Source organism: Mixophyes fleayi, chromosome 3 (genome assembly GCF_038048845.1).
Source record: "Mixophyes fleayi isolate aMixFle1 chromosome 3, aMixFle1.hap1, whole genome shotgun sequence".
NCBI classification, from domain to species: Eukaryota; Metazoa; Chordata; class Amphibia; order Anura; family Limnodynastidae; genus Mixophyes; species Mixophyes fleayi.
The window spans coordinates 210577830-210594634 of record NC_134404.1 but is presented as its reverse complement, the minus strand read 5'-3'; the positions used below and the strand labels follow the sequence as shown (position 1 = coordinate 210594634).

Here is a 16805-nt window from a genome sequence, read left to right as displayed (position 1 = left end):
GGGGGGTGTGACAATGGCTGCAGGGGGAAGGGGGGGTGTGTGACTGGCTGCAGGGGGAAGGGGGTTGTGTGACAATGTCTGCAGGGGGGAGGGGAGGGTGGGACAATGGCTGCAGGGGGAAGGGGGGGTGTGACAATGGCTGCAGGGGGAAGGGGGGGTGTGACAATGGCTGCAGGGGGAAGGGGGGGTGTGACAATAGCTGTAGGGGGAAGGGGGGTGTGTGACAATGGCTGCAGGGGGAATTGGGGGTGAAAATGTCTGCATGGGGGGCAATGGCTGTAGGAGGGGGAAAATAAAAAATGGCTAATCTGTGTGGGGGACAGTATTAGGGATGTGCACCGGCGACTTTTGAGGTCTCGTGTTTTGTGTTTTGGATCCGGATTTTCTCGATGTTTTGGGTTCGGATTTGTTTCGCAAAACACCTGCCGAAAGGTTTTGGTTCGGATTTAAGGTTTTGAATTCGGATTTTTTTGAAAAAAAAACTAAAAAGTGTAAAAATCAAGTTTTTGGGCTTATTTTCACTCCTACGCTATTATTAACCTCAATAACATTCAATAACAATAATTTCCACTAATTTAAAGGCTATTCTGAACACCTAACACCTCACAATATTAATTTTTTTTTAGTAAAAAAACGTTGCAACGAGTAATCTTTCTGGACTGCGTAGAGGAGTGTTCCCCACAATATAATTAAAAACCCATCAACTGGTCTGAATTACACCCAAAAATAGTATCTGGACTGCGTAGAGGACTGGCCACTGGCCACCACAATATAATATATATAGAAAACCTTCAACAGGTCTGAATTACACCCAAAAGTAGTATCTGGACTGCGTAGAGTAGTGGGCACTGGGCACCACAATAAAATATATAAAAAACCTTCAACAGGTCTGCATTACACTGCACATACGGCTGCTCCTCCATCCTCTCCATCATATACATGTTGGAGTTTCAGCGTGTGAAAATCTCTTGTTTTTGATAATGTCAGTGCATTTTGAATATTTTTCAATTTGCCCCACAACACTGAATGTACTTTATCTATGATACGCATCTATCTTTCTTGACTGCGTAGTGTGGTGGCCCCGGTACACAATTTGGTACCGAGGCCACAATATAATTAAAAAACCCTCCACGGGTCAGAATTCCACCAAAAAAGGGTATGGACTGCGTAGTGTGGTGTGCCCGGAACACAATTTTTTACAGCGCCAACAATATATTTAAAAAATTGGGCATCAACTGTCACTGTTGTTTAATATCTGATACACCTAAATCTGGACTGCACGGTGGAGTGGCCCCGGTAGTAAATTTGGTGCCGGGGCCACAATACCTCCTCCAACTTCCAAGTGTAGTGTTTATAAAGACAGACAGAGTCTAAGTGTTATTAGTTGACTTTCTTAACCCTAAAATTGTCCCTGTTGCAAATATTCGTGCAATGGAGAGTTACTTTTTCATTGAAAGACTCAAGCTTTCAAGTGTAGTGTTTATAAAATATAAACAACAATACAGTAGTTTTAGAGCACGTCAATACCTCTTGTTTTAAATTATGACAGGGCATTTTACTTTTGGTTTAATTTCTTGAATTTGTTTAAATTTGGTTTTACTTTTTGAACATGGCAAATGACTGTTGATTGGTCATATAATGCAAAAACAGGACACAGCACAGGACCCAGCAGCACTACTGAACTCAGCAGGACAGAGCACAGGACACAGCACCACTGGACTGATACTGCAGAATGTGTGAACTTTGTAATATTGCAGTACCACTGGACTTTTACTGCTGAATGTGTGAACTTGGTAATATTGCAGTACCAATGGGCTTATACTGCAGGATTGGTTGTGCAAATTTTGTGGTAATTAAAAAAAAATTAAATTAGTTTTTGGTATTTTTTTAAATAACTTTTTTTTATTTTTTTAAACACAGGGGAATATTGGGGAAATAACTATGCCCTTAGAAGCACAGAGCACAGGACACAGCACCACTGGACTGAACAGGACACAGCACAGGACCCAGCAGCACCACTGACCTCAGAAGGACAGAGTGTAACGCCCCCTGCGGGGAAAGACAGGGACAGACGCAACACAAAGGAACTCACCTTGTAAACGATGGTCACCTCCAGTCCGATTCCGATTTCCCAGCTGCGATCCAATCCCAGCAGATCCGCAGCCGCAGTCACCTCCAATCACGTCCCTCTAAGATAGAGACAGAGATTTCGGCCGTGCCTACCAGGTAAGGGCTGTCCGAGACTACGGCAAAGAACAAGGGCACAGTCAGTCCAAGCTCCTTACCGCCTCCTCACTTTGTTCTTGCCAAGACGCGGGGGACTACAGGCACTGAAGGCCAAGACCAGTCCGAGGACTAATCCCACCTAAAGTACCTCACACACCTGCCGGTGAGGGCCTAACCGAAAGGGGGAATCAAGCTTAATACTCACCGGGACACTCCCACTTCCGATCCGGTTCTCCTGCACCTTCCCGACTCCTGCGGATGACAAGAACACACAGCCTCCCTCTACGCTCTCAGTGAGACTAAAATGGCACCCACAAAACTGGACTGGCTACAACAGCGACCCGACCCTAACAACGTTCTAATGGTCGGCAACGCAACTAATCAAACCACTATGCCTAACTAGGTGTGGTGCACTAACGGAACTGCTCACTTACACGCTACGGGGAACACCAGCCGGTGTTCACAGCCTAAACCGGAGGGCGGTTCCTAACCCCCTCACCCAGGTCGTACCAAGAAGCTGCCTTCTTGCTATGGGATCACCCACGGACCCTAAGGACCGGTTCTTTAAGCCCGGCTGAGGCTCAGTAGAACAGCACACTAACCCGCGGGCCGACTGCCGCACGGAACAGCCGATCGAACTGAACCGCCCGACTGCCTGTACTCGGGTATCTCACACGTGTCCCTACGTCCGGAACCACAGGTCCACCTGCACGGAACCGGCCTTGAGGACCCTTGATCAGAACCACGGCCGCCCCTGGAACTGCCTCAAGGTGTGCTGCACTGCCACCGACTCACTCAGCCACCCCCTCTGGGTACCAGTGTGACCCCGGGGACCTAAGGGACAGGGAAACTACGTGTGTTCTCCCCTGACTATGTGTATGCTGGTAACTACACTTGTCCCCACAACACGGGTTAGCACAGGAAACCACAGGAACAAGAGCCTACCTTTAATGGGGGCCTGACGTCTTGCCCCTGGACACAGTTATGTAGCACACCCCAAAAATACCGTAATGTAAACTACACTCGCCGCACAGACAGAATAAATACAGTATACGGTACTCTGCACGCTACTTACCCGAGCACACCGCTGTTAGCCAACCAGCAGGTTGCTACAGCACCACAGGAGCCTCCGCTCTACTGTACCTCCTAACCACGTGTGCTCACCTCACACAGGACCGCGCCTACACTCACGAGGCTCCCACGCCTCTACCACACACCACCAGGGCCTTATGCCCTGCACACCATGGGTCTCTGCCCAGCTACACACAGAGCCTTCTGCTCTGTTTCATGGGCCTCAGCCCCCCCTCTAACTCAGGGCTCTGAGCCCTCTCACTAGGGCCTTGTGCCCTGCTACCTAGGGGTCCTAGCCCCTGCCTGAGGCCTGTGGCCTCCCTAACTGACTGAGGGCCTTGTGCCCTTAATAGCCTACGGGCTACCAGCCCCTAACCAGGCCCTGCGGCCTTCCTATGGCCTCTAGGCCACTAACTACCTAAGGGCCTTGTGCCCTTGTACCTGGGCTCTCACGCCCCCTGTCTAACTAATAGGGGCTTGTCCCCTTTATCATATATACTAATGGCCTACTGGCCCACTAACTTCGTTGGGGCCTAGTGCCCAGGTCCCTGGGCCTTGTGCCCCTACTTTAGTGCCAACGGGCCTTGTGCCCGACTTTGCCCACGGGCCTAGTGCCCGAATTAAGGCTGAGTCACTTACCTGCTCTGCGCAGGAATCTCAGCTTGCCACGCCGTCTTCTTCCGCCTTCTCCGGGTCTTCCAGACCCTCCAGCCGGCGGCGCCTCTTCTCCGGTTCGGCGCTGTTGAGAGCTGCTTGGCGGGGGCGCTCTCAGCCCTTACAAGGGCTCCCCGCCGGCGATCACTGCTCCGGCGGCTTGATTGTAGTCTTCTGGCGGCAGGGTAGCTCACGGCCCTTACAAGGGCCCCCTGCCGCCGCTGCCGCTGGTCCTGTTGCTGGACGTCTTGAAGAGACGTCCTTCCTCTTCTCCGCCGACGGACTTCTGCCAAAATGGCACCACCCGGCGACTTATATAGTCGCCGGCGTGACGTCATTAGCCGGCGCGAGCGCTGATTGGCTCGCGTCGGCGCCAATCTTTTGAATGGCCGGGCGCGAGCCGCGATTGGCTCGCGCATCCGGCCGCTGATTGGCCAGCGGGGAAAGATGAGCCCTGATTGGCTCATCCTTCCCCCGCGCACAGGACCTGCAAGAAAGAAGCCACGATACTCACCGCTGGATCGCTGGACGGGTGAGTACTTCTTCTCTTCTTTCTTCCTGCTGGGCACCATCGGGGACCTCTTCAGCCCCTCCAGGGGCACAGCGCTGGCGGACATCTTCGCCCTCTTCACGGGCACCGGCTCCAGCATCTTCTGTCCCTCCAGGGACACATCGCTGGCGGGGGTCTTCACCGGAGACACCCCCACAAGAGCACAGGACACAGCACCACTGGACTGAGCACAGCACAGCACAGCACAGCACTGAACTGAACAGCACGAGATATAGCAGGACAGAGGACCACCTAACACACCCTCCCTCTACCCTGATCAATGCCCGAGATAAGATGGCGGCGACTAGCGGGGAATTTATAGGATCCGAGTATCGCGAGATCCGACAACGGGATTATGAGTCAGAGCCTCAGTTTCAGATTTGAATTTGGCGCCAATACCCGGATCTGTCTCGGATCCGACTCGGATCGGCAACGTTCGGGTGGGCTCGGATTTCATAAATCCGAGTGCGCTCATCTCTAGACATTATATGACTATAATGTGTGTGGGGGACAATATATGACTATAATGTGTGTGGGGGGACAGTATATGACTATAATGTGTGTGGGGGACAGTATATGACTGTAATGTGTGTGGGGGGATAGTATATGACTATAATGTGTGGGGGGGACAGTATATGACTATAATTTGTGTGGGGGGACAGTATACGACTATAATGTGTGTGGGGGGACAGTATATGACTGTAATGTGTGTGGGGGACAGTATATGACTATAATGTGTGTGGGGACAGTATATGACTATAATGTGTGTGGGGGACAGTATATGACTGTAATGTGTGTGGGGGACAGTATATGACTATAATGTGTGTGGGGGGACAGTATATGACTATAATGTGTGTGGGGGGACAGTATATGACTATAATGTGTGTGGGGGTCAGTATATGACTATAATGTATGTGAGGGACAGTATATGACTATAATGTGTGCTATTAAGTGAATGTGGGGCTGTTTGGGGAAAATTAGGTATATTTATTAAATTAAATTATGAATTATTTAATGCCTGAGATGGTTGTGGGAAATGTTTATTTTTATTAAATATAAATGCTATTTAATTTCTTGCTGCTGGAGGGAGGGAAAGCGGTTTATTTATTAAATGGGAATACTATTAATTTAATGTTGGGGCTGGTTGTAGGGAAATAGGTCTATTTATTAAATGTATATACTATTTAATGTCAGGGCTAGTTGGAGGGAAATAGATGTATTTATCAAATGTGAATACTATCATTTTAATGTTGGGGCTGGAGTAAGGCCTAATTTTAAAACGTGGGTGTTATATTGATTTAACACCGCTGCTGGTTGGAGTTTTCTATATTTCATGTAACCATTTTTTTTTCCAAACAGGGCCCCCAACATTCCAGGATCCAGACAAGCAGCAACTGATCTAAAGACACCAGCAGCCACAAGTGGAGACAATGACAAGACAGGTAAGAGAGACCAGGACATTCTGCCAACTGTCCTGAATTTGGTGGGTGACTGTCCCGCTTAGTCAGGATTTGGTCTGACTACAAGGACAGTTGGGAGGTATGTACTGCTTCACATTGTACTGCTTGTGAAGGCAGAACTGTGTGCACCTAATAGTAGTGCTCACAGTATTGCCTGTGTATTTGTTTAAAATGTGTCTAATAACCATATTACATCATAGGAGTCCCCCTGTCTTAATTGCCTTGGGCCCCCCGAGCCTTAATCCAGCTCTGGTTAGCAGGAGGGAGCGGATAGCTACTCCCAGTTCCTGGATAGGACACAGCCTGCAGAGCAAGCCGAGGAGCTCTAAGTCTCATGAGATTTATTAATCTTGTGAGACTAAGTGCATCCCTGCTCACTCTACAGGAAGTTCCCACCCTGCTGGATGTCAGCAGCATCAGAAGCATAGATAAGTGCAGTGGGCTGGGGGTGTTGTAATGTGTTTCTGGGGTGAGGTGTGGTATGATCGGGAGTACATGATAAATGTAATATTTTCTTATAATGTATGTATCAATGCCCCATGTTGACCACGCCCCCAACATAATGTGGGCACGTCGCTGCTGCACAGCGGCACACAGTTTTGTCCTGCTCATCAACAGAGATGGGCCTGTATGCTTGAAATGCCAGGGCTGATTTTTAGTCCCAGTCCGGCCCTGGTGTGATCTATTGCTAGCTAGTATGCTTGAAATGGTGACATAACACTATCTGGTATGCTATTAATTTTTATATAAGGATACCTAGAAAATCAGCAATGGTAGTATAATTTATCTGATATGCTAGTAACGGTGATATACAGATGGGCTGTATGCCACCTATGGCGAAATAAAGCTAATCAATATGCCAGCAACGGTGATATAAAGCTAGCTGGTATACCAGCTTGAATTAGTAATCTGACATGGCTGGTCTCCTCTGCAGTTATATGTCTTCTCCTCCGTATGGGCACAGTTCAAGAACAACAGGCTAAAAGTGAAAGTGGCAGCAAGAGAGTCATACTCAGTCAGTTTGGCACCCCCCTCACTCCCACCAAGATGAAGGGAGGGACAGACGTCAGTGTTCTCTCTTGCCCGGGGCATAAAGATGTCTAGTTATGACTCTGTGTAGCTGACTATACGTCTTAGACTAATATTATACTTCTCACTTATACTTTCTATTTTCCTGTATGTAAGAACAACATTTCTGTCATACCAGCACTGATATGCTGTAGGCATTTTGTAGATCTTGAAAAACTAGCCTTTAGCTCTCGGAGAAGGAAATGGATTTTAAAACTGCAGTTTTACTTATTTTTCCTAAAGACTTATCTTGAACCTATTACCACACGTTAATTGTCATACTTATTAAGACAGCTTTATTAGGCACATTCAGATATATCACAGGTTAAATAATACATGATTTAGAAATTATGTGATCTAGAGAGAGTATCTATAAATATCTTGATCAATTACTTGATAAATTTCTGGGGGGGGTGGGTTTTATGGCTTGTGTGTCAGTCTTAGCTCCCATTGTTCTTGTCCAGAGAGCACTGATGCATTAGCCTGTACAGTTTGATTTAAATCTCATAATATACAAGTTACTATTGCTCAAGAGAAGATTTAGATGTCATGTAATCTCACTACATAATCACATACTTTCCGACTTTCTTCAGCTCCCTTCCGGGAGTCAGCCAGTGGAGGGGGCCGTGAGGGGGGCGGGACGGCCAAAATCGCGTCATTTCGGCCCTGCCCCCTGTTACGTCATTTGACAGCGGGGCCAAACGCCGCGATTCACCGGGAATCGCGGCGTTTGGGATCTAATTCTGCCCACTTCACTAGGAAGTGGGGCACTTCCTAGTGAAGTGGGCAGAATTCGGGAGATTGCCACACTCGCCCGGGAGTCTCTCACAAAATGCGGAAGTCTCCCGGACATTCCGGGAGAGTTGGCAAGTATGCATAATCAGCAAATAAATAGCCATGAAATGCAGAGTTCAGTAGTGTCTCATTGTATTGCTTCATAATGGGTGTATCTTGGTTTTTACAGCCCTTTAACTTTAGTCCATGGTAAGTAAGCCAGCAATACATATATTTCTTCTTTTATCATATTTTCTCTCTCGGAACATAAATGCTGCTGAGTAGCAAATCTAACAGTGATAGAACAACAGTGAAAAACATGAAATATTGCTAAAACCTGATACAATATTAGACCAGTTTTCATACTGAGATATAAACATTAAAAGATATTAGATAACTCTATAGTTCTAAGCGTATTAACAGTTACACTAGAGCAGGGGTCCTCAAACTGCGGCCCGCTGAGGACATTTATATGGCCCGCCGGCATGGCCGGATTAAGGGGGGGGGCACAGGGGGCACGTGCCCCGAGCCCCCCTCTCTCCAAGGGCCCCCCGCATCATCTCACCTGTCAGCAGCGCTAGATTTTTTTTTTCAAATACACTCGGCGTGTGTGCTGGCAGTCGGCGCAAGGGGGAGGGAGGGGTACCCTGCAGCGCTGCCAAGAGGCAGTCTCAGGCATTTTTTTTCCCCAAGTACACGCAGTGCGCACGTCAGCGCTTGGTGCGGGTGTACTACGCGGGAGGATGGGCGCAGAGTCTGCCTAAGTAATGAATAAATGAATGTGCAGCGCACCCTAGTCTCTCCTTGCTTCCTTTTCAAAGTGGAGACTGTGCAGTCTATTGATACAGTGCACAGCCCCTACCTCACGTCTGATGGCCACTCCTGTTCAAACTCCGCGGTGGGGCCCACTTCTTCTGACCTGTGGCTGCGCCCTGCCGTCCTGTACAACAGCTAGAAATCTTAAGGTGAGTAATTTTCAAGAAATACAGGGACACACATACACTGATATATACATTATGCGCACACACACTGGGCACACGTACACTGGGCACACATATACTGGTACACATATACTGGTACATACACTGGGACAGGCATCCTGGGCACGCATACACTTGTACAGACACACTGGGCACGCATACACTTGTACAGACACACTGGGCACACTTACACTGGTACACACACTGGGCACACATACACAGGTACAGACACTTGGCACACTGACACTGGGCACAGATACACTGGTACAGACACTTGGCACGATGACACTGGGCACACATACAAAGTACAGACACTTGGCACGCTGACACTGGGCACACATACACTGGTACACACACTAGGCACGCATACACTTGTACAGACACACTGGGCACACTTACACTGGTACACACACTGGGCACACATACACAGGTACAGAAACTTGGCACACTGACACTGGGCACAGATACAAAGGTATGGACACTTGGCACGCTGACACAGGGACAGACACTTGGAACGCTGACACTGGGCACAGATACACTGGTACACACCCTGGGCACACATACACTGGAACCAGACATTGACCATCTCATTAGCCAAAAGCAGGCCCATAGTTCCCATTGAAATACTGGTAAATTTGTTGATTTAATTTACTTCATTTTAAATATTGTATTTGTTCCCGTTTTGTTTCTTCACTTCAAAATAAGATATATGCAGTATGCATAGGAATTTGTTCATAGTTTTTTTTTTTTACTATAGCCCAGCCCTCCAACGGTCTGAGGGACAGTGAACTGGCCCCCTGTTTAAAAAGTTTGAGGACCCCTGCACTAGAGGATATATTAACCCATATCCATGTCAGTACAAAACACTATGGGCCTAATTCATCAATGCACGCATAATGAGCTGATGATGAGTTCGGGTGTAGGTCTGCTCTGCTCTACTACACAAGACACAGTAGGATATGTCCAATGCCTATATGGAATACACATTCGCAAAATAACGCACAGAAAATAATTATGTTACCTGTTAATATTATAAACATTAATAACAAAAGAGTTAAATATATAGTATATATATTTTTTCATATATATTTTTTCCAGTGAATTACATTTATTAGGATGATCTCAATGTCTATTCAAGATAAAATACAATTTTACATATGTTCCTGATTGCAAACACATGTTATAGCATACAAACAAGACTGTCATCACTTTTACTCAGGACTTAGACTAGCCCTGTAGCTGGAGCAGGAGATACGTCAGAAATCTGTGAGATGCCCAAAGCTTGATAGACGTTGCTACATGTGCTCGAGACTGGCATGCCCTTACCGTACATAGACTATGGGGGAGCATGCTTTCCTGTCCCGTTCCCTCCCAGAAATCGTAGGCTGTAGTAAGTGTCCTTTGTGCACATAGATGCAGTGAGTATTGCTGTGTTCATTGGCGTATGTCCCGGTTTTGTCTGTGTGCAGAGTGATTTTGAATACGATACACACAAAATCGGCAGATACGTGCCTTGATGAATCAAGCCCTACAACTGTCAAAACATGAATTTTAAGAGTACCCACCTAAAGCCGGTCAATGGTAATGCTTCTCCTTTCAAGTATGTTGCTAAAAGAGTCTGTAGATTTGGCTGAAGCTGCTGTGCTTCCATCCTCCTTTAAGCTGAATAATGTATTGAAGCCACTAATTGGTAAAAGTGTGTAGACTTTGATGCCATATTAAACAACTCTTCATTCCATCTTACCCATCTACTCAGACACCTCACATCTGAATTTTATGCATCTAAACTAACTTATAAGTGTTTCCAAATGTAGTTAAAAAATGAAAATTTTCCCCATCATACAATAATACATCTGCTGCCTTTCTATATACCACTATGCATCTGTTCGACCACAGGTTATTATTCAGTTGATTTATTCATTTGTTCGTTTTTCAGCAATAATTGTATAAGTGACCATACTGTGAATCTCTAGTAACATATGAGTGAGCATAAAGTTATTCAACAGGGAAATATAAGTTGTTAACTATATGGGTAGGGCCACTGTTAACTCACCACCAACGCAGTGCCAACTGCTCTTTCAAATCTCCCACTGACTGGCTCAAGTCAGTGAATAAATTATTATGTCAGCCAGAGATTTGAAAACAGCTTTTTTTGCCATCTTACCCAATCACATTACAGCTCATCTTACCTTCCCACCATGTATCACACAACAGCAGGACTAGTTCCACAGTGTATTGTATTAGCTTTTAAAAAAACCATGATTTGAAACAGCTGACTGGTGAGCTCATTAAAGCTATGGAATGCCCAAATTAAAAAAAAAAATAATGTAACCTGAGACACTGTAATATGATCATCAAAGCTAAAAGTCAGACAGCAGGAGTTTTGAAAGAGCGGAACAATGGTTCTTGCTGTGGCCCTGGTGAATAACAGTGATGTCCTTTGTGTAACTAACAAGTACTGAGAAAATTAGATATATTATGTATATATATATGGTAATATGCAAGAATATTTATTAAATCATAAAACATAGACAATGGCAGGGCAAACATATTTGCTTTCACTATGGAAATATCTGGTCTTATTTTAAGGAAACTGCACAAATAGACAGTTCAGTAGTTTTGAAAAGGCCATGTGGCCCTGGGCCAGAAACAACGTAAACTGGACCTGAGCTCTGGTGAGCCATTCTGCTGACTAACTGAACTGAGACAGTAACTGAAATTATACCCTCCCGTACATAAACGTTTGTGCTAAGGTGCCCATACACAGGCAGATCCTGTGTCAGATTTGGCCATATATACATGTGGTTGAAGGTTGAAGAATCTGGCTGTTAGTGCTCCGTCCCAATGTCTGCATCTGACAGAGCACCATTTGTGCTCTCAGACGACATACACAATCAGATTGTTTCATTGTCCACTGGATTTGGATGGGTGGTGATGCAACAGATCATAGTGGGTTTGATTTCCCAATGGAGCATAGTTGAGAAGAAGGTTGTAGAAGAAGGGCCCCATTTGAACTTTCAAGGTGCCCAGTTATATCTAGTGACACCCCTGAAGTCTAAGCAAATGTTTCTGATATATTTTCAGACGTAATATTTTAAAGTGACTAGGTACACCCTTTCACAGAAAATGATATGTGGTCATTATGATAAGACCGTGATAAGACCATGGATTGGGTACAAGTATCCAATTGCATGCATCGTTTGGCTGATGGTCAGCTCCTGCTGATTGGATGGCAGGAATGAACTGTGACAAAGAGCTGCAAAGTCTCGATTTTGCTCATTCAAAAAAAGTGAATCGATTTAAGTAAATAACCCACCAAGTATGTTGCAGCAGAAACAATGAGGGAAGAAAAGTGATTACAGTGTATGAATAGTCAGTCTGAAGAATTAAAACCATTATGTTCATTTCAGAAAATCCTAAATATTTTACATTCTGAGTAAAATACTTTTTTTTTCCCAAAAGATCAACTGCCTGACTGGCTTATCAATAAGTGTTTAGGTTTTAGTGCTTATGTATTCTCACTTGCATGAAAGAGCGATAAGAAGTATTCAACCAAAGCACCACTCGATAATCTGGGCCCAAGGCTCAAAAGGAAATGTAGAACTTGACTACAGATAACAAGCACTTGTGCTCTGGAGTCTGCCTAAATACTGCTCAAAATCTGGCTCACATTGGCTGGGGAAAATAGACTGTGCATAACTCATAGAAAACTGTCCTGTCTTTATTCATAATCTATTTTCACAAAATGACTTCCATTTAAATTACAGAACTGCTATTTTGCATGAATAGTCTATTCAAATCATCATAGCATTGTTAAATTGATTTAGCAACAAAATTAGTTTGAACCATGACGTGTCCCCTGGATACTGCTAAAGCTTACAATGCAACAAGCTAGACACAAATAATATAACAATTATGTTTTCTCATTTAAAATGTAAATGTTACAGATAGCTGTAGCAAAATCAGAACATGTCTTTGTAAACTTTTTTTCATGCACATTTTTAAGAATGATTTGGCCACTTCATTGTATTGTACATTATATCTGGGCAGAACAATGTAATAGGCAACATATAGCCATATTATCAAAATGCAATTGTGCCAAATATATAATTTTCTGATGCAAAAAAGGTTTAAATAAACAGTTACGGTAAAATAAACTGAAATCTAGTCTGTTAGTAAATGAGGCATATTTCCCCTTCGGAGAAAAATGAGGAAATGGGTTCCTTATGTAAAACCACAAATTTTCAACTCATTGCTATTGAACTTTTTTCTTTACTACAATACACATAGATTCAATATTGCACCAGGGATCAGCCAAATATATACTTTTGGTACATATCTGAAGGTTTGTAACACACTAAGGAAAATCTAGAATAGAATGAGAAGGAAGCTTCTCATATTTAAATGTATGTGTAAACCTTTCATCTACTGCTAAAAATTAAGTGTCAGTTGTAACCATCTTCCCTTAAATATTTCAAACCTGTGTATTGTATCACAGTACATCTAGTATATAACAAATCACTTTATTTTGAAGTAATTCACCATACAAGAATGTGAAAATGTATCTCAATAAAACACAATTTCTTAGCATCCGTTCCGTCTTTCTTCCTATTGGAAATTAATATTTGAACTCAGCTGTGTCACTGTGTACAATTTAAAACAGTATTCCAGTCATTTCCAGATATTATCTACAAGTGTATATTGTCACGTGAATGTCAGCGTCTCTGATTTTCCTAAAGATTAACTGTTCCTTAAACAACAGTTGGCAACGTAACGCACATACAGGTATTGCTCTTGAACAGTTACACCTGTAGTCTCTGCTGATTGTCTTGTAGTGTTCTACTTTTTTTTACTGAAGGTCCACATTTTTGTATTGTCAGCAAATTAATTAGGACATGGTATATATCCTGGTGTTACGAGATCAGCACCATATTAATATATTCCACCTTTGCTACTGACTGTCATTATAACCTTCCTGCACCAGATAATGAATTGTTGGCATCTGTGGTCAGAAACCTGTAATGTGCAATTCCTTTATTACACCGCTGCACACATTCCCAGTGATCTATAAATAGCACATTATCATTTCATTCCATTATACCTGAAAGAACCACTAATGGGTTGGAAGAAAGGTTATCACTCATTTGTGTCCAGAATAACAAGTTATAGCATGTAAAATAGGATTTATGATTTTCATATTATCAATGTAACACAACATGTGTTACTGTAATAAAACTTGCTGGTACTTGTGAGTATACTTTTGAGAGATAGATAAATTACATATTTAACCATTACAATACTGCATTGTTTCTTTCTTTGTAAATTAATGCAGTGGGAATATAACAAGTCCCCAAGTGCCTGTTTGCCTACTAGGAATAGAGTCTTAATGGAAAATAAATTGAACTGAACTGACCTCATGTTCACATGACATGATCAGGGATACAGTGCAGGGGAAGAATATAACTCTTTACAAGCTTCTCAATCTGCCACCACAAAACTTTCTCTGAGATTGCCTTTTGCTTTATAAATAATTGAATATGTGATAGCGCAGTGAAGCTGAGCAAGCTGGTTCTTGTGTTCCCATGTGGACACAGTGCAGCAATTAATCAGATAATCTCACACTGCCAGTTTGTCACATCCCCTGACAGGAGGGTGCAGTGTATTGGTCTCACCTGTATAGAGTGACAGGGACCCTCCACTTAGCTTGTCCTCCTTGGCCTCATGGGGGTGGGAGGCTGGATGGTGAGATCCTAGCCCGAGTCCTGACACGTGTTTCCAACAGGCATAACATCCAGCAAGTGGTTGCCAAGGCTGAGCCTCCTGGTTGTGATTTCAGCTGGGATGCATCTTTGCAGAAAATGTATTATCCATGATCCAGTGATCTCCTTTACAAGTGGCAGAAGGGGAATATGCAATTCTTGAGGAAAGAAATATCCAGATATCGCTTCCTAGTAAGAGTTAAATGATAGAAGACCCAGAAGAAAAGAGGTGAGTCCACTGCACATATCATTAACTCCAGAAAAAGACCATGTTCCTTAGGGACAGAAAACAGGAAATCAGATCTAAATAAAGAAATGCTGACAAACCCTGCCTATTACTTCAATGGTTCTACAAGCTGCACATCCACAGGTGTACAAAATGTGTATACACCAAACTACATCATTAATTCACACTTTAGCCTATGAGTTTGAACCTGTTGTACAGCAAAATAGCATTTATCATTACCATATAAGTACAAATGTGTGCACAGCCGTAAACAATTGACAAAAATAATCACTTATTCAACAAGTTCACTCAGTCTTTGTTCTTTCCATTATATTACACTCTGCTTATGTATGTATGTATTTATTTGTGTGTTAATTAATAAAATAGATGGTACAATTTCAAAAGTGTAACAAACTTACCTTAGTTTCCAGATTACTTGCTGTTTTTGCTCACTCCACATATGAGTGCTGGTGAAGCAGACCTCCTTAGCTTTGTATCCTTGTCTTGTACAGTGTACAATTATAAGGCAAAGCTTTCCTCTCCCTGCTGCTCATCTCTGCTACTGATCCTAGCACTCAGCTATCACTGGGAAGAGTGAGGGGGTGGGGAAGAAATGATAGGAGGAGCATCAGAATAGGAGGGGAAATCTGGCACCCACACCAAGATACAACAAAGATGTGCAGTTTTATTTCCTAGAAATATAATAATAATAATAATAATAATAATAATAATATATAGAATTAGTACTGTGTAGTGATAGTATTAGCTCATGTAATTAATAGGGAACTATCGTATAATAACCTCAACACACTAACAAGATAAACTTCCAGCTTCATTTACATTGAACTGTTTCATTATTTAAATATAAATTACTATGATACTTTCTTGCAAATATTCATTTGTTGCTCTAGTTTTGACTTACCCCCTAAAGCGATGAATACATCAAGCAATAATAGTAAGAACATTATAAGCATAGCCATTTGATTATTTTTAACTACAGAGGAGACATTAGTATACTGTAAGTATGTTTAATTAGGGCTTTAATAATAAATGTTTCCACGGTAACCACTCCATGTTCTTCTTGTTATATTTATATATATTTTATACGCTGGGCATTTAAGAGAAAAATGTATTCACATATATGCCTAAAGAAACACTGTGCATCACTTGTTCCTTAGAGAAAAATACTTGGAATTGTTTAAAAGCATATTAGAAATTCAGAGGACTACTCTCTGATGGTATAAAGCACAAAATGTGAGCTATGTTAATAAAGCAGGACAATCATGTATCTTCTTGCTCAGAATATGCTGTACAGATGTTGATGTACATCTCTGACACCATAGAGTGATGGTTGATCAGTCACACCGAATGAGAAAGCTTCCTCATTTGCAAGAAAATATCCTTGACTCTTTCTAGCCCTCATTGTAACTGTGACTTGGGTATCTGGTCCTAGATGGCTATATTTTGTTGCATAACAATAATCACACTTAACAATATTGCCATGTTGCTACTGAACATTATATAAAAAAGCAGGATAAAACTTTCAGAAATAAAGTTTTTTTATTGCATTAAAATGTTGCCCTTGCTCAATCTGACACATGTATACAAAATGAAATGAGTGCTAATTCCTCTTTATTAATTTAACTATAAAAACTAAATATTTATTTGATATTTTTTTCATTTTTTTGTCTCTAGAAAATATTTTCATATAAAATACACTTAGACAATGTTGATGTTATATATGAACAAACCCTGCATCGATAAGCAAAGAAATTAAGCTTTTCAAGTATATATTTATGAAAATATTCCTATATTTCATTTTTGCAAAGATTTATTAAGCTTAAGGCTATTCAAACACAGAAAAAGGCGCCTAGATACAAACATTTTTAAACTTTGTTTGAAAAAGTTTGTTAAAGTGTTTTATGATTGCTTTATAGCAATATATTCTACAGCATGAGTTAATTGTTTAACATGACTGTATGCACGTATCTGACAGGTATACACAGTACATGATGCTAATACTAGTTGCAGTAATAT

At 42.8% G+C, this 16805-nt stretch overlaps 1 protein-coding gene across 1 annotated transcript in view; it reads right to left on the bottom strand.

The window, feature by feature from the left end:
• The window catches only part of TMEM200A (transmembrane protein 200A), a 104112-nt gene extending 89534 nt beyond the window's left edge, over window positions 1-14578 (bottom strand). Inside the window, exon 1 of the mRNA XM_075203061.1 lies at window positions 14456-14578. The gene's annotated coding sequence lies outside the window, so the exon portion shown is untranslated. The remainder of the gene's footprint in view (window positions 1-14455) is intronic.
• Window positions 14579-16805: the final 2227 nt, after the last annotated feature.